Source organism: Mytilus californianus, unplaced genomic scaffold (genome assembly GCF_021869535.1).
Source record: "Mytilus californianus isolate M0D057914Y unplaced genomic scaffold, xbMytCali1.0.p SCAF_9, whole genome shotgun sequence".
NCBI classification, from domain to species: Eukaryota; Metazoa; Mollusca; class Bivalvia; order Mytilida; family Mytilidae; genus Mytilus; species Mytilus californianus.
In genome coordinates this window covers 5,993,219-6,020,862 of record NW_026262745.1, presented here as the reverse complement: position 1 = coordinate 6,020,862, position 27,644 = coordinate 5,993,219, and the positions used below count along the sequence as shown (strand labels likewise).

Here is a 27,644-nt window from a genome sequence, read left to right as displayed (position 1 = left end):
GCGTTTTGTTTTTCGGGCCTTAACTGTATCTTTACCGTTTATATATGACACAGTGGACATTTCTACGTCAAATTTTATAGGATTTCGTTAATTTAATTCATGAATTATACAAATAAATATAAGATTTTCAAAAAATTATATAAAATTTATTCAATACGGCATAAACCAAACATTTATGAATAAGAACGATAGATCAGAAATGAATAACGATGGTAATACCTCAGCAACATTGATCCAAGCATCATTAAAAGTTTGATTCGACATTTTGCTGTCATCCGAATGAGCAATCATATTCCTGTAATACTTTATCCTTGCAAGATCGTCTGCTGGACTAACATCTGTTATTGCGGGAAGAACATCAAAACCTCTGGTTGGTTTGCTAATTTTTGAAATGTTCCTCAACAGGCATATCAGTAATGTCAAGTCGAAGTTGCTAGAAGTTACGTTTGAGGAACCTGTAAAATTATATGTCAGAGTTAAACATTACAGAATTTTGAAAAAGGGAATTTTATATCAATCTTTTAGCTAATCAAAATAATTGGTTTGTATGACTCGTTGTTTGACTCGAATATTTTCTGTTAAAGTGCACAATTTGAATTGTTTAAAACAACCGCATTCTGGTTATTTTGGTTCACACGTGAACTGGGTTGCGTTTAATATCGTAGCAGCTAGTATAGCCGCTATGTCTTAGATATCTATCTAATTCGACGCCATTTTGGATTCTCTAGATAGCATAATTTTTTTATGCGATCTAGATCTATGTAGCGGCTAGGCTAGCTATACGTTTAGTAGTCGAAATCTACGTAGTCGGATATGTTACCCTGTCTGAGCTCTTTATATCACAGGGTTGAGTTTCTAATGAAGTGTTTTGTGGACTGTTGGATGTCTATTAGTCGTTTTTCGTTTTATGTCATGGTTTGTTCAGTCTATCATCGACTTATGAGATTTGATTTTTGGTGCAAAGACTTGATTTTATAGTATTAGTTAATTAAGATTAATTCCATATTTAGAAAAAGGATTATTTTCAGGTAAAAAATCATGTTTCCCTTTAAACTATCATTATTTTAATATCCTTATAACCAAAACAGCCCCCATTCACTAAAACATCATTTATTCAATCTATTTTGTTGCCATTTTAGGAAAATATATTTCACAAAATGTATGCATTCCAGGAAGGAACATGGGAGAGATATACTCACTTATGTAAACATTTGTACCCTTGATAGCGACAGCAGCGCATGTAAATTATTCAAGGTGTCCGTCGTGCGTTTGATCTTTTGTTAGCCCGTTCGTCTGTTTGATTGTATGTTATTCCATAACATACCTGGTTTCTAAAGTTCTTTTAAACTGATGCATGTTTTAGCATACCCTTATTGGTCTGTGTATGATCCTGTATAATGGTTTATGAGTGTTTAAGTGAAGGATTAAAAGGGGAGGAGTGTTGATATTTGTGAGTCCTTTTGGTCAGTGGAATTCTAGTTTTACCTTGATTATTAGTAAAATGGATATCTCTTGTTCAATGGTTTTAATTACAATATAATGCAAAGTTTACAAATGCCCGATAGAGGGTATTTGCGGACAGACATATAAAAAGCTTATGATATACATTTATAGATTAGAAATGCTGCATCATAGTTTATTTTAAAATATTTATTGGAGAAACCGACGGTTTTAAATGTTCATAAAAAATATGACTAATATAAAAATAAGGAGATGTGGTATGATTACCAATGAGACAATTATCCACCAAAGTTCAAATGAAGTGGATGTAAGCAACTATAGGCAACCGTACGGCCTTCAACAATGAGAAAAACCCATACCATATTGTCGGCTATAAAAGGCCCCGACATGAAAAATATGAAACAGTTCAATTGAGAAAACTAACGGCCTAATTTATAACAAAACAGTTTACGAAAACAAATATGACAGACATGAACCAACGACAACCACTGAACTACACTGGCAGGCTCATGACTTGGGACAGGCACATAAAGAATGTGGCGGGGTGGTTAATAGATATATGAAGATGTGGTATGAGTGCCAATGAGACAACTCTCCATCCAAGTAACAATTTATAAAAGTAAAACATGTGTGTGGGCGCTTAACCCCCCCCCCCCCCTAACCTGGAACAGTGGTGTAACAGTACAACATAAGAACAAGCTATAAAAATCAGTTGAAAAAGGCTTAACTCATCAGATGGATACAAATAGAAATACATCATCTAACAAAAACACAAAGTGGACGTGGACGGGTACTTGTACATCCCCAAAACAAACAAAAAAACACTAAGTACAGATCTGAGAGAACTCGCAGTTACTGACAGCTAGTTCAAAGCCAATAACAACTAATGAAAAAAATATCATGTATCTTAGACTAAAATATCAATCAGTACACATCCAACATCCAATGGATTTATCGTAAAGACGTAATAAACAGTCAGAGAAAAACAAGACCTTGTGGAATGCCAAACTATAAGTATTGACAGATTGTAGTAGCTTGAAAGTACATATGTGTAATATTTAGTATGGTCTTAATTTACTGATAACAAAATCAATATTTACACCAATATAAACAATATTCAAAGATTTAATTACAGTGTTGAATAGGTAACATTTTAGAATAAGTTTATTTAAAGGATTGATAAGTTTATCAGGATCGTATCTAAATTTTTGGGCTCGATCTACAACATCACCGTAAAATTTAGGATGTGCTATTCCGTTTGAAATAAGTTTTCTAAAGGTACAGGCAAACTTGCAGACCAAATCTTTGAATTTAGTAAAGGTTTTAAGTAATTTGTGGTAACGAAATCCCTGACTTAATAATTTACTAGTAATACATGGATTACACTCATTAAAGTCCAAAACGTCACTACAAACACGAGCATAGCGAACGAGTTGGGATATATAAACATCGTAAGATGGTGCCAAAGGAACATCACCGTCCAAAAAGGTAAAATTAACAATTGGGAAAGAAAAATCATCCCTTTTTTCGTAAATTTTTTTGTGAAGTTTCTGGTGTAATACTGAAAAATCTAAATCTAGAAAAGGACAGTTATTGCTGTTGATATTAGATTTATTTAAAGTAAGTTCCTTTGGGTAAATTTCAACAGTATAGTTAGAGAATTCTTGATTATTTAACGAAAAAATATCATCAAGATAGCGGTAAGTGTTGTTGAATTTATCAATTGAATGGAATTTAGACGGTTCTTTACTGAGTTTGGCCATAAAATGTGATTCATAACAGTAAAAGAGCAAGTCTGCTATTAAAGGGGCACAATTGGTGCCCATATGAATACCTAAAATCTGTCAATAAACTTTACTGCAAAACGTACATAAATGTTGTCAAGGAGAAAATTTTGTGATTTGATCATCTCATCACACCTCCAGTAAGTATATATAGCATATTTACCTTTCTCATTAGAGAAAAAGGCTTTATATGAGTTGAAGCAAATAAACTTGCAACCAGATGTATCAAACGACCATTTAATTAGATAGGAAAACTTTTGTTTGATAAGATTGTGTGGAAGTGCAGTATAAAGAGTGGAAAAGTCAAAACTGTCAACCGAATCAAAAGGACCATCAAATGCACATAATTTATCTAAAACATTCAAAGAATTTTTTACACTCCAAAAATGGTTAATTCCACTGTTTTCATATGTTTTATTACAAAAAAATTAACGATAAGTTCTTTGGTAGTAGTTAAGGAACCGAAATATTAGTAGTAGAACACTTACTAGAGGCCGAGATGAAACGATATTTTACGGGTTTTTTGTGTAGTTTAGGTAACCAATACATAGTGGGGACCTTCAAATGTTCCAAGGAGGCCTTAATCTGAGCTGTGGTAGTGACATGATTATTTACTGTATGCCTCTCTGTGGAGCGTACGGCCTTGAATGTAGTTGAATGTATAATTTCATTCTTAAGGACTTCCGTGTAGTATTTACGTCATACCACCATCACATTGTTGGCTGCTTTGTCGGCCGGTACGAACACAAAACACTTTGATAGTACTTGAATTTTGTTTTTAATCCTAGTAATGGGCGTATTACTTACTCTTTTATTACATAAGTATGTACAAACAATATTAGAACGTATCTCATTATTAATAATATAATATTGTTCCATTATAAGTAATCATACCTAAATATGAATTCTTGCCGTAGTATTTATAAAAGATATGTCCATTACCTTTATTTGTAATATAAACAGTTGAAATAAAGTTAAACTAAAATCTTACTTTTTTTTTAATTCTTTATTTTGAAATATTCATTATTAATTTCCTAAAATATTTTATAATACATGCAATAGGTACAATCATAGTGCTCAATGTACAGTGGCAACTATTACATTAATATCCAGGCTACAAGTTAAAAATCGTAGCATCGAGTATCACTGAGGAGATATTAATTGTAGGAATGAGAATCTTGTGCAGAAAAAATGGTACCGTTACTATTTTTACTTTCACTGTGTCTCTACTGGTGGACCGTTATTTCCCTAGGTTATCACCAGCTCAGTAGCTCAGTAAATATGTACTGGCATGAACATACGGATATTGTATTACTGAAATTTGCTGTTATGATTTTTTTTTTTAATATTTTAAACTGAGTTATCTCCCTCATGCAAAGTTCTGATTCTTGGTTGGGGGTTGTCTATACTTTGATCATTTTCATTTATATCAGCTCTTCAAAGTTTGTATTTAGTTTGCATTTTCAAAATGGTTAGCTTCGATCAACATGGAAGAGACATTGTCAAAATGCGCATCTGGTGCAGTTAGATTGGTATCGGTAATGTCACTATTTCAATAATATTGACTAATTATATTAAAAATAACTTAAATTCTTAATAAGACGTAATCTAATGACTTTAGGTTCAGACATTTTCAGTTGGAGGGTTAAGATCAAAATGGCCAATTATTACTACAATTCATTTACTAGTGTATCACGCTGAAAAGGGTAATCTAGAATTCGAACACTATAGAATTTTGAAAAGTAATAACGTATTCCTTAGATATTTTAATTGATTTATTGATAATGGTCAAAAATTTAAAATACACAATGGTTTTACTCAAAATGGATTGAAACTACCACACCCCCTTCTGGTAATGCCGTTTTATTTTTTTAAGCTATCATCCATCTATACCACTCATTTCCATCCCAATCGTTTTTCTCTCGAGCGTCGTACCTGGTGAATGGTTTCCATGAAACATGTGTTGTTATCATGGTAATCAAATCCAACGGTTGTTTTACTAAATACATTCATATGGTTAAAAAAAACAGAGGCGAAAGATACCAAAGGAACATTCAAACTCATAAGTCGAAAAAAAAACTGACAACGCCATGGCTAAAAAAGAAAAAGACAAACAGACAAACACAAAATAGTACACAAAACACAACATACAAAACTAAAGACCAAATAATACGAATATAAAAATAAGAAGATGTGGTATAATTACCAATGAGACAACTCTCCACCAGAGACCAAATGACACAGAAGTTAACAACTATAGGTCACCGTACGGCCTTCAACAATGAACAAAACCCTTACCGCATAGTCAGCTATAAATGGCCTCGAAATGACAAAGGTAAAACAGTCCAATCGAGAAAACTAACGGCCTGATTTATGTTAAAAAAAACCATGAACGAAATACAAATATCATGTACAGCAACAAACGAAAACCACTGAATTACAGGCTCATGACTTGGGGACAGCCACATACAGAATGTGGCGGGGTTAACATGTTAGCGGGCGTAGTTACGACAATTAGAAACATATTCGTCGTCATCTGTGAAACAGATATTCCATATATAACGGTCAATCAACTCGTGATGGCGTCCTTAAAATTTACGAAGGGATGATTTCAACTGCACCACTTTGAACTCTTGGTTTAACAGCTTCCTTGTGATAAAAAGTACTATCTTTAAAAAAGACATCGGTCGCATTCAGATGTGAGCCTAGAGTTCAAAACAAATCATGCATCTTTAACAGGGTTTTTTTTGTCATAGTTAAAAGAATTGCACACAATTTGACGGCTAAATCCGGACGATTCTTGAAAAGTGAGTACATGTATATGCTCTATTTTCTAAAGAAATTAAAATATATGCTGGTAATTAACTGAAAGTATTTATAGGTATATTTTTTTCAGAGATAAAGAAGTACCTAGCTGTGAAATAGACATAGACATAAGATATTATAAGGTTACAATCTGTAATGCGTAACAAACTTGAAACATTTTAGAACCATGAAGAAATGTCAAGCACGTCAACTTTAACAATTAGAGATACAATTAGAGATACAACCTATTTCGGTGTGTTTATCGGGGACGGACGGACGCTAAAGGGAGGTGATCTATATAAAATGTATAATATACAGCGTTTGATAAGTAATTAAATGTGCGATATATGTATTTTGACATTCTTTATTTCAAGTATAATACTTTGTACTCTTTGAGATAATTATTACTCCTACACAAAGTCGATAAGATATATTTATAGCACTCGAGCTATTAATAGCCTAATTGACGATCATTGGCGTCAATTGTAGATCTAATGAACCTGACAGTGATATTTATATACCTGCTCATGTATTAAAGACTAAGCCTACAAAATCTAAACAATTTGACAGCGTTGATGATGACACCGTCTTTACCTGGATTGATATTGATTATCTAGATAATTAATTTTTTTAATTGACGACACAACTATAGCGGTCAACGTACAGTGTTTAGCAATATACAGGTGCTTATACAATATAAGTTATTCAAATTTACAAAATATTCTCCAATTGTTAGACCTCTGCATGATTATGCCATATTAACATAATTTTTCAGTGTATATTTTTATGGATACTTAAACAAACCTTGATCAAGTATATGATAATTTTATCTATTTTGCATATTGTACCTGTAGGAAATAAAAGTGCCCATTGAGATGAATTCAGCACGTTCTTCTTTCTTATCTTATTCAGTGCTGGGGTATGGGTATGTAAATCAGCAGCCAGATTTGCCGGAGGGAATATACCATCAAAAAAAGTGCGCACTGCTTTTGGACAAACGCCAATCATCAATGAAACCATACGAAGATAATTTGTTTCCTCTTCTGTCAAAAAGGTAGCCATCTATTGAGAAAAAGAAATTGAATTAAAAAAACTTTACATTTGGCATATATACCAAACTGAGATCCAAAGTTTGTTTTCAATCCCTCTGAATTATACCTTTTCTGATAAAATTGACATTCATCTACAAAAAAATCATACAGAATTAAGGTGTTGATTCATCTCATTTTTTTTCAAATTCGTATGATAATCTAATAATGTTTTTGTCTGAACCTATGTCCAGCCATAGGTAAAAAGTGTTCACATCATATAAGTTATAGGGATGCAACTCACCGAATTATGAACATGTATATTTGGATCGACCTAACATGTTCAAACCCATGTGAATATGTTTTATCGACCCAAACGTACGTATACCTATTTCGATTCCACACAGTAAATGTAATCAATGTAACCAATGTTCATGAGAGCGTTCCGATTTCATGCAGTTAATTTTCGTCGTGCGAATAAAATTTTTGATTATTTTAAAAGAATCATATTAAAGCTTATAGAGTATACATTGCATTGTTAATATTATATTACATTTAATTCGAGTTTTATTTCCACCAAAGATAAAGTTTGTGGCAATAATTACAGAGGCTAATTATATGTGTGGGGATGGGGAGGTTAGGGATAGCTAGTGGCATCGAGCCTCTTAGGGTAGACAATATATGTTCATCTTGCATTTTTCTTACAAATGACTTAAAACCCTTACTAAATCCTTTCATAGATACAAAGATTTGGTCTGCAAGTTTAGTTGTACCTGTAGAAAACTTATTTCAAACGGAATAGCACATCCTAAATTTTACGGTGATGTTGTTTCCCGAGCCCGGAAATTTAGATACGATCCGGGTAAACATGTCAATCCTTGAAATAAACTAATTCTAAAATGTTACCTCAAATGAATATTGTTTTTATTGGTATGAATATTGATTTTGTTATCAGTAAATTAAAACTATACTAAATATTACAGATATGTACTTTCACGGTACTACAATCTGTCGAGACCTATATTTTGGCAATGCACAAGGTCATGCTTAAATTTTCTCTGACTGTTATTTACACTAAATCCATTGGATGTGGGATGTGTACTGATTGATATTTTAGTCTTAGATAAACGATTTTTTTTAATTAGTTGTTATTGGCTTTGAACTAGCTGTCAGTAACTGCGAGTACTCTCAGGTCTGTACTTAGTGTCTTTTTTATGTTAGGGATGAGGAATAGATATATACCCTGCCACGTCCAGTCTGTTGTTTTTTTTTATGTTTTTCTTTGTATCGATCTGATGAATTAAGCCCTTTCAACAGATTTTTATAGTTTGTTCTTATGTTGTGCAGTTACACCACTGCCCTAGGTTAGGGAGGGTTGAGCGCCTACGAACATGTTTAACCTCGCCGCATTCTTTGTGTGCCTGTCCCAAGTCAGGAGCCTGTTGTTCGGTGGTTGTCGTTGGTTCAGGTATGTCATTGATTGGTAGATAATGTTTGTAATAAATATTTTTTATAAGATAGATCTAGGTTTTAAAAAATGTAAAAAATGAATGCTGAATGCACTTAATTTGTTTACTACAGGGTTGAAAAGTAATGGATCAGTGTATGATGTGTTCCTAACCACAGGAGGAAGTTACAGAAAGAAGAAGAAGAAGTATGCATTTAGTGCGAATGTATAGTGTTAGTAAACAAGGCCATGTGAATGGCCCAAAATATGCTGCATGACCCTAATGTTTTGATTATTGAAAAAGATGGGGCACCATTTGTACTTTAATGAATGATATATGAAAGCTTTGATTTCTAAAGGTAAACTAGGTATAAATTTAATTTAAGAAATAGGTTTGAATTGAAGTCAATGGGAGAGTTTTTATTGAATTTACTACTTTAAATTTTTGTACTAGAATTTCCGGTACGCTCTCATGAACAATGTAAAAGGCTGAATTTTAAAAGAATTTCAAGGAAATTATGCATCGTTTGTGCTTTTTCAATGATCCAATTGCACGAAGACTTCATCACTTACCCTGTCTGTGTCTCGTTGCCTACGTAACAATGGATACTTCCGCAATGATAACTTTAAAGTATGACCTAGAACGTGTCGGATATATCTGTTTCCTGCTTAAAGTGATTGAATGAATTCACGATGCTGTACATGGTCATTTTAGTAACAAATTAAAGATTTTGTTATAGGTATTTATGTGTTTGAATTATATCGGAAGAAGATGGATGTTAATGATGCACTAGTCTTGTACTGTAATATTGCTTTCATTGCTTTGAAACTTGTCCCTGGTGCACATAAATATATAATAGTTTTGTGATGATGTATAATTCTAATCATACACAATGAACATATCTAATTTAGAATAACCACATGTTCAAAATGTTCATATTTTACTTTCAATTTACTGGGGCGTTTTCATTCTGATAAAAGAATATCCGTATTTCTACATTAATCTGAAGACTCGAAATGGTCAGTATCGCTCACTATATATAATTGACTATATGTTACAATAAAAGATGCTTAAGAGTTGTTAACTTTTTTATAATGCATTAATTTATCATATTAGTTCTCATTTCAGTTTCTTGAGCCAGGAACTCATCAATATATTATCAAGTTCTTTCAGGAATCTCAGGTTCGTTTCATTGTAATTTTTCCTGATACTCTATCATATGTATAAAACCGCAACCATATTGTTCAGTTGCCAGAAATAATTGCCATTCTTTTCTGGACATTTCAGGACGAAATTTACTTCCCTATGTTAGCAAGGGTATTTTAAAATTCTACTAAAAACTGCGTGGCATTAACTGTTTCTGCCTTTAAAACAAATGTCTATGGCGTACGGAAAGGGTCAAAAGTAAATTATTTCGCATATGCTACAGTTAATACAGCATATGCTATATAAACTACAGCTTAAGCTATAATTTATGTACCCTATGCTGTAATTAATGTCGCTTAGGCTATAATATATAGCATTGGCTGTAATTTATACAGCATATGCTATAATTAATACAGCATATGCTATATTAAATGCAGCCTATGCTGTAATAAATAGCATATGCAGCTTAAGCGTCCAGTTGACGTACCATAAGGGTCAAAAGAAAATACAGATTACGCTATAATTGTTGAAACATGTACATTATTTACATTTAAGTTATAACAGTCCCGAAAGGGTCAAAAGTAAATGTAGCATAAGCTGTATTGTGCCATATAGTTATAAGGTGGGGTTACTGTCAATCACAAATGATTCTATTATATATTTACTGTCAATCACTCTTCAACTTTGAAGGCTATTCACAAATTAGGATAACGCCCATCAGAACCACATTTTGTTTAGGATGGGCGAAAATTAAAGAGCATTATGATTTAAGTAATTGATAGTCGAGTTCAGAGAGTTAATGAAATATTCGGAATATTTACATGAAATTATATCATGCTTATCTTAGAATTATATTTAAGGTAGCACAATACAAAAGCAACTAAATTTTATCTAAATTTAATTTTCATCTGTTTTTGTTACTTCTTTTAACAATTAATCTTGCTGATGTTTATACTAGAATTTCTTGAGGATAATGTAATAAATATGAATTCTTATTAAAAGAATTAAATATTTCATTTTCAAACTGCAAAAATAAAAAAAAATATACTTGGAGTAAAACACCATATTGTCATTGTATACAATATATATTTCTAGAAATCCCCCATAAAGATCATCTAAACTGACCGACTTATCATTTTGTGTACACATGCATAACTTACTTTTTGTAACAAAAATGAATGCAAAAAAACAAAATATATTATTTTATGTCCTAAGAGGAATAAAATCAATATTGAAAATGCAATGTGTAATTAAGCTTCTGATATTATTTATTGTAACTGTTTATCATAATAAGCGGAGTTTTGACCATATCAGTAGCAACCGTGACTTACAGCAAGGTCAGTGATGATATAACCTCTCCCGCAAGATGTATATTGATACGTAGCATTTTCTTTGTATATTTAGAATTGCTGAAATGAAATGCTTTCTTACTGGTCAAAACCTAACTGATTTATGATGAAAGGCCAATCCTGAAGTATCCACATGGTACATGTGTGAATTATGTTGAAGTAAATGGGGTACAAGTAAGAAAATTCTTATTTATGCAATTTTGACACATTCATTTTTGACATTAAAATGTAGTTTTAAATGAAATTAGCTACAGTACTAGAAGTGTGCCCCTATATGCCTGATTTTCACACATGTCGTTCCTCGAACAGTTATCTTCAACATATATATATAGTCTCAGATCCAAAAAGCATCAATAGAACAAATGTTTTACCCAATTAAATTTAGTGATCTCTTATAAACTGAGGTTGACATCTTCATTGAAGGTTTATGAGAGAATGAAATGCAATAGTGAAAATCTGAGACATGGTTTCGGAGTTCAAACTGTGTTGTACAAGAATCTTTAAAATATTTTGGGATGGAATGAAAAACAAAGAAGCTTATTTCATTCAAGTGTGGACATCACAATATAGCAACTAATTATGTAATAATTATGTCATTATGAAATTCTCATCATTTTAAATACACAGAATTTTGAAATCGGGTTTTTTGCAATCGATTCCTAAATTTATTTGAAAGAAGTAAAACCATTTAACAATATTTCGACATTTAGACTGATATGGCACTTTAATCTTTCTTCTTTCTTTTGGTACCCTATAAAATTTAAAGCTGGATGAAAGAGATTACATCCGTTTAAAGTTGTCTGATTAGGGGTAAAATTATCTTTGTATTATGCTACCGAGAGAAAGAATAGTGTAGACAATGATACCTAATCCCTCAACATTTCAGGTAAACAACTAAGATAAAGGTACGGGTACGAAAAACAATGCCTTTGAACGTCTTAAAGTCGCTGTGAGACTTTACAAAATTAGTAAAAATCACACCATACAGCAAGCACTAGTTATAAATTGTCTATTGTATGATGAAAAATACAAGAATGAGATTGATGTACTATTCATTTTATGCTGAATTCAATCATCAGAATTTATATGTTTACATGTCTGTTTTATAGCACAGATTAGCGAAATGTGTGTTCGTTATAAGTTTTATTATAGTACGCACGTAGTCTATTCGACTACATGTATATAAGAATTTTCAAGAAACGATGAAATATTAAACTGTTCGAAGTCATGTATTAATTACTAAATATAAATAAAAGTAATTGAAACAAAAAAGAAAAACAAGTTTTATGAACACATCCACTTTGTATCCTTACAATCTAAATACAAATAATAGAAGGAACACGTAGCAATTTCCGTAAAGTGACATACGTGTTTTCTTATTTCGCTAAAATGGGATGTATACTGTCCATTTTTTTTTCGAAAATTAGGTTACCGATTTGCTAATATGTCCCAAAAAGTTTAGCCGGTCTTTATTTCACAGTCAATATATATACAGCCCCTGCCGGGGAGGAAGTAAATAATCAAATCTAACTCTAACATTGGTTGATATCCTAGGCACTTTTTAAATTTTTCTAAAGCCTGGATTTTTTACTCATAAGAAATCCGATGGACAAGGTATTATTGACAGTTCTCACTTTATGGGCAGACAACAAGTTTGCATAATAGTTTTACCACTTCAATATTATGCAAATACCCAGCTAGACTGAATGTCAAATTGTATCGAAAAATATGGCATTGCAAATGAACAAATACGTTTTATAAAGATATATACAAATTTGGTATTTTTAATAGTATGTAACGTAAAGGAGACATATATTTTTGTAATTGCCAAAGAATTCGTGTTCGATTTTCAAAGTTTGTATTTGTCAGCATTTTCGAAGGATTTATGGTGACCAGATTCACCTGTAAAGAATAAACATTATCTTCCGATGTTCAGACAGTTTTAAATCGATACAAATTGACCATGATAATTGGTAAACTGATTTTCAACATTCCTCAGTTCTCTCTTGACTGTTGTAAAGCAGGAAAGAAATGTGAAAGAGAACAACAAGATGGTAGCACAGTGGTAACATCGATTCATCAAACTGGATGTAGCTGTATATTGTCACTGCCATAAAAATGTTATGCCATAGTAAGACATGCTTACGGTGACCTATAGTTAGTTGTTAATTTCTGTGTCATTTTGGTCTCTTTTGGAGAGTTGTCTCATTGGCAATCATACCACATCTTCTTTTTTTATAATTATAATGTCAAATTGATTATCAACAGAAAATGTATACATGCATCAGGGCCAAGCAGGCAGAAAAGATGCAGATTACCGACATCGGACTACTCTATTAAATGTATGTCCCTACTTTTCCGTTTGTCTATTATACCTGTTTTTCCCTTTATTTTCGTCTCATGACCCTGTAACTAAGGCACCTGGTAATCTTAAGAAGTGGTATGAGTGCCAATGAGATAACTCTCCATCCAAGTCACAATTTGTAAATTTAAACCATTATATGTCAAAGTACGGCCTTCAACACGTAGCCTTGGCTCACACCAAACATCAAGCTATAAAGGGTCCCAATAAGGACTAGCGTAAACTCATTCAAACAGGAAAACCAACGGTCTAATCCATATAAAAAGAAACTAGAAACACTTATGAACCTCATCAACAAGCGACAACCACTGAACATTAGGTTCCTGACTGTGCCATTATTTTTGGTGTAATTCAAACACTAGTTGGTTACAATATTGACATCTTCAAAAAACTTTGAATAAAAAATCAGACAATGAAAGAAAGTTGGAAGTTGTAAGCATTTTGAAACTTAAGGCGATTATGACCATTTTGATTCATGATGAAATTGTGTACACTATTCTCAACGATATTCCTAAACACTTAGAAGTAACTCTTTCTTCTGATGCAAAAAGGAACGAACATGTTGAAAATATATACAAATATATATCGAAACACTTGGCCAGATTTATTGTGAAAGTTAAAGTTTAAAATGAATATACAAAATCTTGAAATAGTAACTGATAATCTTGCTTAGGTGACTCAAGGAAGTACCGCCGGACCTTAGTTATGAAGAACACTGCAAAAATGTCTTTAATTATATTTATCAGAGGGTCTAAAAGATACCTTATTGTCTAACTTTGAACATTACTATACTATGCTGTATACATCATCATACTCCGTGACGGTATCCATATACTTCACTCACGTTTTTTCGTCTATTTTTGTAGCTTTTTCTTCATCCTGTGTGCTTCTTTTTCTAGTTATGCTTTAAATCTATCTCCTCGAAATTATCTTTTGTACAACATTAGTGCATATATATTTTACATGTAAACTAAATTGTAGTATTGTTTCCAGGAGAAGACTTCCTAAGTTCGAAAAACGTGCGTCTTAACCGTTTTGACTCTTTGAGCAAATAAAATAATTATAAACTATAAATTCCAACAAAATGTACATGGAATATACTTGATTTCATAATTGACAGCATATTTTTGATTTTGGGGTCTGTGTTTGAACAAACATTTGTACAATTTGTACACCGCTTTCATTCGATTTGTACTTGTATTCGTGTGAAGCACACTTCAGCCAAGCCCGGAAGGGTTTGGTTATTCCAATAGTGAAAAAATTCGGGGACTATTACAGAAAATGAAAAGAAAATTTTATAGTTTCAGCTTTCGTTACATAGATATTGTATTGTACATGTGAACTTTCAACATACCAAAGATGTCAATTTACAAAAAAATATACTGACATTTCTACAAATATAGTACAGAGCCATATTTTGACACTTCCTGTGCTTGCATCATCAACCGGGGAACACACATCACCGTTTTTTTCACATAAAAAGTTTGAAGTTCATGCATTTTAATTTGGTTCTGTCCGTCCTTTTATACCGTCTAATCGCTATACTGACGTCATCAATTTTGTCAGCTATGAGGTTTCAAATCTGAATGTCTCATATTATACTATAGTATTTTATAATACTGAAGGAATCTTACAACTTTTTTGTTTTTCTGTGAAAATACATAAAGACCATTTTCCCTGGTATTCAGAATATAAATTTATTTAAATGACAAAATTTCAAAAGTCGCTTAAATGACAGATTCCTCAACATGAAGAATTTTTACAACCATGAAGAAGTATTATTGTTTAAATCTTAAAGTTCCTGAAAAAAGTATGTGATTTATGATTAATCCAAGTATCAGCATTTTGGTTTTATCTTTTATTTAAAAAACACTATTTAATAATTAAAAAAAAGAAAAAAAACCTCATTACATGTTTGATTGATTTGAGATTGTCTATCTCAATTATCGAACTACACCAGTACGTATATGAACAAATAGCGGGAAAATTGGCCCAAGTCCTTTTCTTTGAAGGTTCAAATAGTTTTAAACATTTAATGGCAGAAGTTCAAAAAAAAATGTACACTTTATGTTTGGTTTTGCACATTGACACGTGCGTATTGTTACAATATGTTACGTTAAATCATACTCGGGGTAAACTGAGAAGAGAAATTGCTTAGACAAGTTAAGAAGGGTTGAAAGGCCTGAATAAACACTCTAAGTGTGATAGCGGGACAAAAATAAGAATATTTAAGCCCTTGACTTGTATAATTATGTGTCACCCTGTCGGATTATCGAACTGTCGGACTATCGAACTGTCGGAATATTTAACTGTCGGAATATTTAACTGTCGGACTATCGAACCGTCGGACTATTGAACAGTCGGACTAAAGGGGCGTCGGACTGTCGGGCGTACCCCCTCACACACATGTTGAATTTCGCCAAATTCTTTATGTGCCGGTGTCCTATTGCTATTCTTCCCCCCATACTTTTTTCCGGGCGGTAGAACTGGATCGATCTAGTTCCCCCCGGAAAAATTGGCATGATCCTACTTTTCCCCCTCAGCGTGATGGGAAAGGGGGGACAAACCAGGATCAGGCCAATTTTCCCCCCTAATAGCACGAGAAGCTAATTTTTCCCCCTTGTAAATTATTAACATCGGCGATGTCAGTTAGAAATCCAAAAAAATAATAGTAACTTCTTTTGATTAGTTTAGCGGTACTGAACCTTTGGCGTATTAATATACATTTGATATCAGAATACTTATTTATATATATATATATATATATATATATATATATATATATATATATATATATATATATACATGAAGCACATTCTTATGTGGTGATCACATCCATTTTCATTCGTGAACCCTTAGTATCATATGACTAGACGAATACAATTAGTTAAACCACTTCAGGTCAGTAAGAAGACATTCCCCTGGACAGGCATGTTTATGATGCCTCGTAATACTAGTATGGTAAAATAACTTCATATGAATCATGCAAAGAACCTACTCTATCTCTACCCAATTATGTCACATCGGTATATGTACTAGCTGTACAAGGAAGTACAACTGCCGACTGGTCTTTAACCAGGAGGAATGGACAGTACACTCTACCAGTTAGATGGCCGCCATTAGGAAAGATAACAACTAAAAGAGAGATGACAAAGAAAAAGAACACATCGAAAGCTGGATAGAAAAAAAAATACTCGCCGCCTGAAAGCTTTCTTTCAGAAGAAGTCCGATACGGATGAAACATCATCAAACCCAGTGGTTATCGGTATACCCGCTCCAACCAGCATGGGAGACGTGGAGGTACAGGAATTACCAGAAACTACATCAATCGAATGCAGATATCTACCCCATCAGTTGTAGCTGTACAAGATCTACAAAAAGATCCCGCATGCCCTAAACGTGCACAGGGTCGAATCTATCCAGCATAAATGAGACACATATCCAACGTATTAAACTGACGTGGCAATAAGTAACTAGAGGCCATGCACCGTACGGCTTTCAACAATGAGAAAAGCCCATACCATATAGTCGGCTATAAAATGCCCCGGCAATAAAAATGTGAAACAATTCAAACGAGAAAACTAATGGCCTAATTATTAAAACAAAATAGTTTACGAAAACAAAACGAACCAACAACAACCACTGTACTACATTGTACAAGCACCTAACATGGGAATGGCGAATACAGAATTTGGCGGGATTAAACATATTCGTGGGCGCTCGACACCCCATCCCCCCAAAAAAAATCACAAAAAAAGCTCCAACCTAGGACAGCACACATTAGGAAAAAACTGTAAAATATCGATTACAATTTGCTTCACTAAAACTGTAGAGGTACGGGTTACAATATTATTCATTTTCATTGCGTTACTGTATTATATGTATATCATGTGTAATGTTTGTAAGCCATATGTCCATATTATGGGAGTATAAGTCCTTTTTTAATAAACAATTAACTTACAAAAAAAGCACCGAAATAGGAGCACACTCATTTACCGAAAGCTATGTCAAAGCCAATTTCAACTAATATGACTATATTCTTCCAGACGGTTTGTTCTTTAATAACGAAATAACTACTAACGAGATATATATCTATGAAACAATTCTACATTTCATATAAAAAAGGACACCAATCATGCAGAGACAGACATTTACTGCGAAAACATGTATAATTATTATGGTTGTGAAACGACAGTTTGTCAACCGGATATAAGTAGGCTTTTTAATTTTGATGCTTTAATTGCATCATTGAAATACAGGTTTACTAGTTATACTAGCCTGTTGTCAGAAAAAAATAAAATTGCAACGTGAATTGTTTTGGCGATACATATTAAAATTTTCCTTGGCTTATAATGAACCCCAACGAAAACTGTTTGGCATTTGAACGCGAACAAGAATTGCCAGTAAGGAATAGTTAAATAAAAAAAAAAACAACGATGAGAAACCCGTGCACAGACAGAAACCCTACGTAATTAGAAGTTGGGATATTGTTTTTTGTTTGTATTTATATAAAGTTATGCCTTTTTCCATCTTGAAAACAACAAAATTGAGAACGGAAATGGGGAATGTGTCAAAGAGTCAACCATCCAACAAAGATCAGAAAACAGCACAAGGTTACCAATGAGTCTTCAACACAAAGAGAAAATCCTGCACCCGGAGGCGGGCTGTAGCTGGCCCCTAAAAAAATGTTTGCAATTTTCAGACCTGTGTTGCACAATACAAAGTTAAAGATCGGATGCACAAACATAAATGAGCACGAAGATTGACTTTGTCATTTACGGACACCTACGATGTGAAAAAATTATATCAAGACGATAAAAAAAATTGAGACCAAATAAGTTGTGCATCTTGCATTACCTGAAAAAAATACTCACCAAGAAAAGCTTTGCATACATTTCATTGTGAAAAATCATGTTAATTAAATGAAAGTAAAAGACGCCTTTTCCCTGGGGTTTGGAGTTCGGTGTAAACAAAGGGTGGTGTGGTGAAGGTATTGGTATGGAGAATACATCCAGTGAATTTTCAGGTCAAAAGAATGCATGTAGCTGTTAGCAAATTGATGATTTGGACGATCAGACGAAACAACACAATAAAATGCAATTACAAACGGTTAAACATGTAGACAGACTTGTGAACATGTTACAGACTGATGGACATGTAGACACAGCTTGGTAGACATAATGACCGACTGGTAGACATGTTGACAGACTGCTGTGTTATATACATATTTGTTTTTCGATCGTTTTTGTACATTAATTAGGCCGTTAGTTTTCTCGTTTGAATTGTTTTACATTTGTGACTTTGGGACCTTTTATAGCTGATTATGCGGTATGGGATTTGCTCATTGTTGAAGGACGTACGGTGACCTATGGCTATTAATTTCTGTGTCGATCATTTGATCTCTTCTGGAGAGTTTTTATTAGCAGTCATACCAAATCTTCTTTTCTATACATACACAGACTGGTGGACATGTAGCAGACTGATGCACATGTAGACACAGCTTGGTAGACATATAGACCGACTAAACTGATAGCCATGTCGACAGACTGTTGGACATGTGGACACAGCTTGGTAGACATATACACCGACTGATAGTCATGTCGACAGACTGTTGGACATGTAGACACAGCTTGGTAGACATATAGACCGACTGATAGTCATGTCGACAGACTGTTGGACATGTAGACATAGCTTGGTAGACATATAGACCGATTGATGGCCATGTTGACAGACTGTAGGACATGTAGACACAGCTTGGTAGACATATAGACCGACTGATAGCCATGTCGTCAGACTGTTGGACATGTAGACACAGCTTGGTAGACATAATGACCGACTGATAGCCGTGTCGACAGACTGTTGGACATGTAGACACAGATTGTTAGACATATAGACCGACTGATAACCATGTCGACAGACTGTTGGACATGTAGACACAGCTTGGTAGACATATAGACCGATTGATATCCATGTCGACAGACTATTGGACATGTAGACATAGCTTGGTAGACATATAGACCGATTGATATCCATGTCGACAGACTGTTGGACATGAAGGCAGACTGGTGGACACATACACAGAATGGTAAACATGTTAATAGACTATAGTGAACACAGAGACAGACTGTTGGACATGTAGACAGAATAGAAGACACAAAGAAGGATTGGTTAATATGTAGTCACACTTTTGAACATGTAGACACAGACTAGTCGAGTGGATACATAGACAGAATGGTGAAAATGTAGACGGACTAGTGGACATAGTCAGACTTGTAAACATGTAGATAGACAGGTGAACATGAAGACAGACTTGTTGACACATAGACGAACCGATGAGAATGTAGACAGACTTGTGTAAATGTAAATGGGCAAAAAATTTGTCAACATAAAAATCTATGTCTAACACTGATTTTAATTTTTAGAAATACAGTCAAATCTGCTTAAGAGACCACCTGTATTAAGCAAAAAACTGTGTTAAAAGACCACCGATTTTAGATCCCTCTGTATAGTACATTTCATAAATATCGAACCTTTATTAAAAGACCACCTGTCTTAAGAGACCACTTTTTTGCTATCCCATAAGTGGTCTCTTAAAACAGGTTTGACTGTATATAATGAAATCTATACTGTGGGGGAAAGATTTGCATGGGGGAAAAGTGACTATATGTATACGTATTGCCAATTTTTCGCTGGGGGAAAAATGGCAATGATACAACATTTCCCCGGGGGTAAACTTGGATCATGATAGTTTTCCCCCGGGGGGGGGGGGGGGGACTGGCATGAGGGAAGGATGTCTATATTACACCGGTAGTTCAGTGGTTGTCGTTGGTTTATGCCTGTCATATTTGTTTTTCTGAATTGTTTTGTTATAAATATGACCGTTTGTTTGCTAGTTTGAATTGTTTACATTTTACATGTCGTTGCCTTTCATAGCCGACTTTACGGAATGGGTTTTTCTTATTGTTGAAGGCCGTACGGTTGTCTATAATTGCTTACATCCACTTCATTTGTACTCTCTTGCATAATTGTCCCATTGGCAATCATACCAAATCTCCTTAGTTTTATATAATCTGTTAAATTTAAAATAGATATCACAACCTGTATAAACATCGGTCATTTGAAAAAGTTATGACGTCATTGCAGCAAATCAATAAAGCGTACGTCGATTAGAGAAGCTAAAAAGTGGACGTCGATTTGAGAACAACAAAAAAGACGTCGATTAGTAGGGTATAAAATTGGCGGTCGATTTGGCATGTTATTTTAATGTCGTCGGATTTGGACGTCGATTTGAGGAACGGCCGTCGATTAGAGACCGATGAGTCTTACATATATATGCAAATAGTTTATATGACAATACCATTTGGGTTTTTTTAAGGGTTTTTTTTTGCTATTATCAAAAGAGTTATTTTGTGTGATGCTACGTTTCAATATTTGGTGTCATGATATATAGTGCGACTGCAGTTTTTCTTATATTTGTTAAGCATCTTACGCCGAATACATTGTAACGTACATAAACATATAATCCCGTTGGTACTTTATATGTATAAGATAACTTATTTTGGGATTTTGATTGCGCGACCGTAAACGTATTATACGAGCGAACTACATTTGCGCGAAATTCAAAATGACAAGCATTTCGTTTGCGCGAAGAAATTGTATTAATACGCTTGAGCGAATCTACCTGTAATTCACCTGAGTTTTCACCTGACTTTTTATTGTGAGAATAACCTGAATTTTATTGAATTTTTATGATTTTTTTTTTTAGGTAAATGAGATAACATGTTGGTGGTTGTCTATCATATTTGTTAAGAACATAGTTTGCATACCACATTTTCAATTCTTATATTTAAGAAATAATTTGTGGCAGCCGTATAGATTTGTTTTCATTTTACAATGGGTTGGGCATTTATATTGGATTATTTCCGAGCGATAGCGATGGGTATAATACATGTGGTAATAGCTGTAAAAAGATTGGACCATTGTTGGTACGATTTGTTACTTCATTAGACACAGTCGTCCACACTGTAATTTCAGCTCACTAGTTACGTAAATTTCTTTTATGTAGTCGGCAAATTTATTTCATTTTTTATTATCAGGAACATCTGACATTATATCGTCAGCAAAACCGTCCTCAACTTCCTCCGCTGGAAGAAATGGCAATCAGAAAATCTGCGTTAACCATTTTTTTATTTCATTTGACCTATCTTTGTCCTCATTAGCTAAACCTAAATTTTGTATTTTGTCCAAGATGAAAACGACAACCTTTGACTGTAGTATTTGGATGAATTTTAACAAAAAGTTCAAATTAATTCTTTTTTTGTGAACTATAAGTAAACTTTGTTAACTTCAAAATTTCTTTAACTCGACCATTCACGACTCATTAATGTGTCCATCCACCCGACCACTAATTGAAAACATATTTGAATTCCGACCAATTCACAATCTCTAGACGTTCTTTACTCAACTAGCTAGACCAAATCAACTATACTCGATCTCAGCCCGATCTTGACCAGACCAGGTCGACCTGGTCGTATTGGGGTCGTAGGGATAGTCGGGAATTTGTCGGGTATGTACAATTTCAGTATAAAAAATGTCTGAATTTGTTAAGCCCCGCCGCAGCGTAGGGGGCATTAAGTGTTAACCTTGTCCGTCCGTACACGTGTACGTCCAATCAGTTAGTTTCCCTTCTCTCTAAATTTTGACCCAACCAAATGTTATGACACGTATACACAATGCTTATTACCATAATACACAGATCATGTGCTAATTTGGATGGCGTCACTTTTATCGATTTTGAGTAATGACCCTTTATAATGCTATATATATGCAAGCGGGCCATTATTTGTGTCCCATGGACACATTCTCTATTCTATTCATTTGGTTAGATTCAGTAGTTTACAGAAGCTCTGAGTAAAATCAGACATTTAAGATATCTACGTCGAAATAAAACAGTTGGATTTGTAGGCAATGTTGTTAGTCCTCCAGAATGTCAGGTTAATAGCTGTGAAGTACCTTGAAAAGGGCGTAGAAGACGAACAAAAAGTCGTAGACAGCAACGTGCGCCAAAGAATCTAGGTGAGACAGAGGTTGACACGACGACAGCTGTATGGGCAAAATAAAAGACTTGCAGGAGTTCAACAAAGAAGACCCCAAATGTTTATAAAATAGTCCTGAAAGTAGAGTAGGAAGCTGATATGTTATGGTAGCTTTCGTTGCTCTTTTCTTGAAAATGACATCATGAAACGAGATTTGTCCTCATATTGGTACTTACGTTAGATAACAATATACATAAATTTTACCAGCCCTTTTTCTTTCCTTTCTCACAAATTAAGCCTACTGTTTGTGTCATATTTGTGTATATGTATGTAATCAGTATTTTGTATAGATTTGATATCCAGAAGTTGAAAGGTTAAAGCTAGAATGTATTTTTGACGTATCCATGGCACAAACCTACATGTTTTTGCTAAAAGTGGTGTAAAGGTGTCACACATTTCCTCAAAATTTGGTCAAAAGTTGAAATTTCAATCCATTGGAGTGATACCTTTTCTCAAACTGTTCACATATATCCATCAAGAGATCAAATAAAAATCATTTGACTTTCGTCTCATTTTTTTGTAAAGTTACGTCAAAAAGATCTAGTGAAAAAAAATTTTGTAAACATTTGGCCCCGCTGCATGTTTGTGCCTCTCCCAAGTCAGGGACCTCTTCAATGAATTAGTACACATTTTCTTTTAGGGGCCAGATGTAGCCCGCCACCGGGTGCGAAATTTTCTCCCTGTGTTGAAACATATACATTTTGTACTACAAAAATTTCTGGATCCAAGGAAAATACGGACTGTCAAAAAGAAAATAACCCATAAAACGAGTGAAAATAATCTTGATGTTCATATAAACAAACTTTGAAGGCTTTCTAAAAAAGATTGTTTTTGCACAATTACTTTCATATTTGAAAAAAAATCCTCCGTGGCCAAAATGCAGGATCTAATTTCCTTCCGGTGCATCTGAGATCATCCCAGTTTTTAAATGGGTTTCGTGTTGCTAAGTGTTTTGTTTTCTATGCTGTGATATGTTGGCTGCTGTTTGTCTTCTCGTCGGTTTTCGTTTTTCGCCATGGCTTTGTCGGTTTGTTTTCGACCTTTGAATTTGATTGTTCCTTTGGTATCGTTTGGCTCTCTTTTTAAATATTAACCCTCCTTGTAGAAGTACAGACAAGTACTGTACTTGGAGTAATGTTTGCGTAGTTAATCATTTGTTTAGTTAAAATCTGCATATCTAGATTAAATTATAGATTCGTTTTGTCTAGCAAATAATTATAACTCCTTATTAAAGTTTACATATGAAATCTCAAACGATAAAATGTCGTTCTTAGATGTTGATGTAATCAAAGGTCAAAGATTTACAACACATGGCATGCTTGACCTTGACTACATTTTAAAGAAACCAATTCTTATCTGTTTCTGCACAGATATAGCTGTCACTCACAGCATGTATTCAGAGGATTTATTAAAGGTGAAGCAATACGGCAAATTAGAAACACAAGTGACCATAACAAATTAATAAACAATCTAACTAATTTCAAAGTGAAATTATTAGATAGGGGTTATGATAACGTGGAAATAGATGATAGTATTACTGATGCTTTATCAATTGACTACTGAATTACTACAACAAAACAAATCAAAAGAAAAACAAAATATTCCATTAGTTTTAATAACTAAATATAATCCATATATACGTAAAATAAAGAAACGTATTATGAAACACGGGCATTTATTACAGTTAGACGAAGATTGTGTACAAATATTCAATACAGCACCAATTGTTGCGTATAGCAAACACAAGAGTGTTGGAGATATGCTTAGTTTGACAAACTACGAATTTTATATTCAGGAATAGATAACCTGATCTGTATTTGGCAAAACGTTCCGGAATCTTGGGCCTTTTATGATCTAATGACTTTTTTAATCGACCTTTTGTACACGAAACACACATACAAAATTACAAGCATGATATCTTTGACTATGATGCATTTTTTTCCTTTGATATTCAATATTCGCGTTTTTTTTCCTTTTCTTTGACGTATGAATATCTGATTAAAACAATAACCATTTTTATTTATTTAAGTATGTTTAAAGTCATTATAGTACTGCAAATTAAGAGGAGATATGATTGATTGAATGTTGTTTTCTGACCGTCCAGTGACAAATACTTCATGAATGTTTATGACGGAAAGTAATGTAGAGAACAATTTTCAGACAAGAAATACGAAGTTGCACGCGTTGTCGTTGAAAAAGAGCAGCGGGAAGGCGGGGGACAATTACAAATCATAAGTACAATAAATACAAACAAATCCACTCTGTGTTTTTGTTAGATGCATTTCTATTTGTATCCATCTGATGAGTTAAGCCTTTTTAAACTGATTTTTATAGTTCGTTCTTATGTTGTACTGTTACACCACTGTCCCAGGTTAGGGGATCCCGCTAACATGTTCAACACCGCCACATTCTGTATGTATGTGCCTGTCCCAAGTCAGGAGCCTGTTATTCAGTGGTTGTCGTTTGTTACTGTGTCACATATTTGTTTTTCGTTCATTTTTTGTACATCAACTATGCCGTTAGTTTTCTCGTTTGAATTGTTTTACATTTGTCATTTTCGGGACTTTTATAGCGGACTATGCGGTATGGGCTTTACTCATAGTTGAAGGCCGTACGGTGACTTATAGTTGTTAAATTATTTATGTGTCATTTGGTCACTTGTCAAGAGTTGTCTCATTAGCAATCATACCACATCTTCTTTTTTATAAACATCATGGTAAAAAAATTACACAATATTAATTCGCAATAGTGTTGGATAGTTTTGTTTGATCTTTATAACTGTTACAGTTTCACAATTAAATAATTAAAATTATCACATGGTGTCGTCTTATGTCGTATGATACAATGTATGTTATTATTTACTGTTCTGTAGTTCTGTAGTTTATTTTCGTAATGATTGCCTAAAATGATAACTTGGCATGCCATACATGAAAGAAATGCGGACGTTAAAGAAAGGACTTTTCACAAAAGCGTCAACGGAGATTAATAGATTCCAGGGCCACGATTTCGTCATTTATAAAACAAAATACGTGTTTCTGACGGGTAAAGTTGTACTAACATTTAATGTTGACACCATTCATTGCCATTATCAATCTGTTGAGTATAGAATTTATAGTCAAAACTTGTTTTTGTTTAGAATACACCATTCCATGGATAACATGTTTAACAAATCTGTGCAGTTTTTACGCTACAAAGACATATCATATGTATGCTTCGACATGCCAATCAACGTCTGTGTCACAGTGTTCCAAATATTGAAATTTAGTCAAAAAGGAACTATTTGAGGATGAACCAGTTATTTAATAACTTTGGTTTCAGTTAGTGATTTACATTCCCAAAATTTCTCTGCAGTTTGTCACAGTTCCTTCTGATTTGTGTCAAACCCCGACAATCTGCTATAATCTCACTTTAAATTCATACAATAAAAAATACAGGAATATTCTGTGTTCCTTTCTCGAAGATGTAAAATTTGTCGTAAAAAACTAGCCATTTTAGCACGAAGAAAAGTCTTTTTGTCGAATCCAGCGAATACCGGAAATCATCTCCGGTCCGCAGTTCGTTTAAATATTTCGATGATTCAATGAAAACTGACGATTTTTTTTCACCTTTTTTTAATTTTTAACTATGAGCGTACCTACGGCCCACTAAGGTTTTTGAACTACATCAACATTTATATTCAAGGAATGTTAGGTTTAAATATTATCGTGGGCCGTAGGTACGCTCATAGTTTAAAATGCAGAAAAAGATTTGGAAACTGCCATTTATCTGCCGTTTTCGCGAATCTTGAGGTGTTTACAGCAACAAAGCATGAATAATATCAGCTAAAGTTGACAAATCTATTGATGTTTACAAAAATATAGGTTTTAAACTTTAAAAATATAGTACTATAATTTATGGCATATCACTTTTAATTTGAATCGAAATCGGGGGCCGTTCTCTGATGCTTATCGTACCTAGCTTGTCCTTTTAGTTATTTCTAAACAAAATATTTCATAAATTTATAGGATACTTATATAAAAGAGAACTTATAAATAATTTAACAAAAAAAACTTATAAATAATTTAACAAAAAAACAGCTTGTGTTTATCTGTTTATCTTTTAAAACAAAAAAGTTATGCACATCTGTCGGGAGGAAAAATACGTCCACAAATCCGAATTTTGAGCAAATATCTGAAATTTTGACCTCATTTTACTCAAAAAGTAGCACATGAAGGTATATTTTTTATTACATATTTGATTTAAGCAGGTAAAAAATAGCCTATATATCTTAAGGGGGGAAAAATTCTCACCGTCAGAAATAAACTGTTGGATATGCCCTTAATTGCCACGGCAGGGACGTACATGTGAATATTTGTTAGCGAAAAGGCTCTGCTGGGTACATAATTAATACATCACCCGAGACAGAGATCATGATATAAGAAAATTATTGTTCATGTATGCCGCGTTTCCATTCCACTTGTTTTAAAATTACCCGGTGCCAGTGTGATAAAATCCACTAATATACCAGGCAAAACATATGAATATATAAAATGTAATAATATTAAAAAATGATTTGTTTTTCAATAAACTCGGACTTGATCATTAAAAAAGTTTTTTTTTGTTTTCAAATTATCGCATTATACATTTCATTTCTATAAGTACTGATAAAAAGGGCGGATACTTTAGTGATGATAATTGACTAGATTCGTTAAACACGCCTTCCAACAGTAAGATATACAGTCTAATCAAAATAAATTATACAGCCTATGCTACTTTCGAGTTTTGACCCTTTAATGATGTGTTTGAAATAGTACAGCATATGCTACAATTTAAAAATATAGCATAGTCAATGTTTGTGATATAGCATATGCGATAAAACTGCAGCATAACCAGACAAATATATATTGACCCTTTTGGGACGTCAAATATAGCTTATGCTACAAAGCAGCATAAGCTATATTTTATAGCTTATGCACATCTTTTTACTTTTGACCCTTTCCGTACGCCATAAATGTCAAGGAATAATAGAGGTCACGTGATAGAGGTATTCTTTCCGGAAATATTTTTGCTGCGATTTGTGTTATGCCTAATATTTTATGACAATGTCTTACCTTGTATAGCTACTTTTATATTTTTTATTCCGTTCTGAATAATAGTTTCCCTGTTGTCAGTTGGGAAAACATATGC

At 33.5% G+C, this 27,644-nt stretch overlaps 1 long non-coding RNA gene across 1 annotated transcript; it reads right to left on the bottom strand.

Moving 5' to 3' along the window:
- Positions 1 to 200: 200 nt before the first annotated feature.
- Positions 201 to 27,644, bottom strand: LOC127715352 (uncharacterized). The gene is made up of 3 exons (XR_007988351.1): positions 27,569 to 27,644; positions 6,899 to 7,112; positions 201 to 455 (listed from the first exon to the last, which is right to left on the bottom strand). It is a non-coding gene; the product is annotated as an uncharacterized LOC127715352 (long non-coding RNA).